Source organism: Triticum urartu, chromosome 2 (assembly GCF_003073215.2).
Source record: "Triticum urartu cultivar G1812 chromosome 2, Tu2.1, whole genome shotgun sequence".
NCBI classification, from domain to species: Eukaryota; Viridiplantae; Streptophyta; class Magnoliopsida; order Poales; family Poaceae; genus Triticum; species Triticum urartu.
In genome coordinates this window covers 407,609,894-407,613,329 of record NC_053023.1, presented here as the reverse complement: position 1 = coordinate 407,613,329, position 3,436 = coordinate 407,609,894, and the positions used below count along the sequence as shown (strand labels likewise).

Genomic DNA, 3,436 nt, shown 5'->3' with positions numbered 1-3,436 from the left:
TCCTCCAGCCAGCGCCTCCCCGCCCTCCTCGCGGATCTCGACGCCCGCCTCCTCTCCCTCAAGGACCACCTCCTGGCCAATGACGACGACGACAGGGACCTCCCCAGCTACTCCCCCTCCTCCTCCTGCTCCTAGTCGCCGACGCGGCGGCCATAGACCAAATTGTAACTCTGTTGCTATCTCTAGCTCGTGTTAGTTTGTTGGTTACTAAAATTAGATGGAAGACTGCACTGAATTGTTGGTGATTTCATAGCGAGCAGCATGATCCTCCCGGCATCATCCGCAAATGGGGCGCAGCAGCTGCGGTGATGGATCTGGTTCCAGGAGAAAGCATTGGGGGTGGTGGGTGCAGCAGCATGTAAGGACCGTTGTTTGCTCTTCCTTAACCAACACCACCTCTTATTCATATATTTCCTCCCGTATTTTACAGTTCACAGAACTCATTAAATAGCCCCACAAATTGGCTTATGTCTGACACAGAACAAGAATAACAAGCAGTTTCTAGGTCTATGAGCAATAATACCATTGACTGGATTATGAGCCAAAGAACGGCAATAAAATATGGGCTCCTTCTCCTCAATTGGCACCACACAATACTTGCAGTAGAGCTACGGTCTTTGCATCATAAAATAAATACTTGATAACAGGTTCACTTTGATGCTTACATGAGGCTTTATAGAGATGCAATATTCATTATGTCATATATGATCAATTCAAGTTTTCTGTTTGATACTTTAAACATTTGTGGGGTTCATACATGCTTTCACTGGAGGTGCTAGCAGGCTGTATTTTGTAACTTTTGTGCCAAAGGGATAGAAGTGCTACATCTTTAAAATAATTAAATTCTTGACTTATCTGCAGATAGTATTTATTTGAATTTCATATTGTTGGTCCATGCAGTTTTATTGATGCCTTCCTTTTTTTGGTTTTCTAACTTGACTGATAAAGTGGTCGTGAGCAAAATAAAATTAATAGCACTGCAGAATATTATGCTTGGAAACAATAGCCATGTATAATTATTAAACCTGTCTATTAAGCTTTGCAGTGAAACGTGATTCAAAGATTCTGATATTAGAGACCCAAAACACAGAAACGTAACTCATAGAACTTGCAGGCAAATAATATATGGATTTAAAATTTTGCTTACTTCATATACATCCTATACATAAAGTGATATATCTTCTTTCTTATTTTTTATTGGTCAGGCCAAAGATGCTAGGAAAAATAAGTAGATTATGTTGAAACTCCACAACTAGCTGCAGACAAGAGGTCTCAAGTAATTGGCAGTCTTTTAGCATTTATTTCTAAGTGCCACAAGGTATTTGATTTCAGTAGTCTTCAAACATATGTTGGTTTAGACTACTCCAGGCATGAACATACAAGTCTTTCTTTGTGCATGATGAGCATCTGGGATATATGTTTGGTCTTGTACATGTGTGCCAGGCTAATGGAATGCCTAAAAAACGATCTAATTGTTACTGTTGTTGCTGACACAACATGAAGGTTGGTGATCTTATGAATTCTGCTATTATGGGAAAATCCGAGAGGTTCATGTAGAGAATGAGAAGGTAAGACGTTTTCTTTGTGAGGGTCACAGTAAATAGATTGTGCTTATGTTGATCTTTCTACCCTCCACAAAAACTAATTCTGAATTGTTTCGGTAGACATATTGCTAGCTTTAAGAGGAGAGACCAGAACTGAACTAATTTACATTGTGAAAGAAGCAAACAATTTTTTTGCTCAAATAGTGTAATACGGCTCCAATTACATATCTTCATGCTTTCACAGTGTCATGTATGCACGTCGTAGTTGGTACAGCTTTACTGTGGCTTCAGTTACATATCTGCATGCTTTGCACGCCGTAGTTGCTAGCACTTTTGAGTTGCCTTATTGAGTGTATATCTTTTGTTGAAGGTTATCCAAGAGTATGTTCTAGGTGGATATGACCCTGATGCAACCGATGCTTACCATGACAATCACACCTCCGAGTCTGCTGATGAGGATCACGTGAAAGATACTTGTAAGAGGTATGATTCTAAATTTGGAAAGAAGGATACAAACAATAAATTACATCTGGAAGCAGGAATCTGATGAATATTTGCTGTTTCTATGCCAATTGCAGAAAGCACCTGGGATATACTAAGCAGAGTGGTGCCATAACAACTTCTTACGATATAATGAGATGTTGAAGCGGCAGATCGAATCCAAGACACCGAAGTGCAATTGCGGCAGATTATCTCTATTTTCCTTTTAATTTTTCTTATTATTGGAGTGAGAACAGGTAGAATGAGGAACTGTGTGATAGTAGATACAACAACTATGTTTGCAATTGTTAATGACATACATACTTGCATTTTCTTTGAAGTGGTCAATCGTGAGTACCAATGCATAATGATGGGGTTTTGGCTCATTTATTGGCTTTGGTGTCCAGTTAACCATGAAATAGGAGCCCATGTCAATTATGTATGCTCTTACGGGATGTGTTCTAATACTGGTTTATTATAAATTTTGTATTTGTAATGATGTGTACTGGTTTATTTTTTTAATTCCTAATAAGTTAGTAGTAGCGCGGGGAGGAAACTGAGCGCTACTAGTATATAGGATACTAGTAGCGTTGGTTGTTTACCCACGCTACTACTATTTCATTAGTAGTAGCACATGTACATAATATCAGTAGCGTGGGTGGCACACGCTACTACTAACAAAGTTAGTAGTAGCGCGGGTTTAACCCACGCTACTACTAACTATTAGCTGTAGCGCGATACTAGTAGCGCGGGTACCCGCACTGCTAGTAGCTATTTTACCCGCGCTGCTGGTAGCCTTTTTCCTAGTAGTGAGAGATAGATCAAGACGCTTAATTGGACTTTCACAAAGCACATACCTTGACAAAGTTTTGAAGAAGTTCAAAATGGATCAAGCAAAGAAAGGGTTCTTGCCTGTGTTACAAGGTGTGAAGTTGAGTAAGACTCAATGTCCGACCACTGCAGAAGATAGAGAGAAAATGAAAGATGTTCCCTATGCTTCAGCCATAGGCTCTATCATGTATGCAATGCTGTGTACCAGACCTGATGTGTGCCTTGCTGTAAGTCTAGCAGGGAGGTACCAAAGTAATCCAGGAGTGGATCACTAGATAGCGGTCAAGAACATCCTAAAGTACCTGGAAAAAACTAAGGATATGTTTCTCATATATGGAGGTGACAAAGAGCTCATCGTAAATGGTTACGTTGATGCAAGCTTTGACACTGATCCGACGATTCTAAATCACAAACCGGATACGTGTTTACATTAAACAGTGGAGCTGTCAGTTGGTGCAGTTCTAAACAAAGCGTCGTGGCGGGATCTACATGTGAAGCGGAGTACATAGCTGCTTCGGAAGCAGCAAATGAAGGAGTCTGGTTGAAGGAGTTCATATCCGATCTAGGTGTCATACCTAGTG

General features: G+C 40.3%; 1 long non-coding RNA gene across 1 annotated transcript; it reads left to right on the top strand.

The window, feature by feature from the left end:
* The first annotated feature begins 1,487 nt into the window (after positions 1–1,487).
* LOC125541591 lies at positions 1,488–2,155 on the top strand. The gene is made up of 3 exons (XR_007297596.1): positions 1,488–1,568; positions 1,915–2,027; positions 2,123–2,155. It is a non-coding gene; the product is annotated as an uncharacterized LOC125541591 (long non-coding RNA).
* Positions 2,156–3,436: the final 1,281 nt, after the last annotated feature.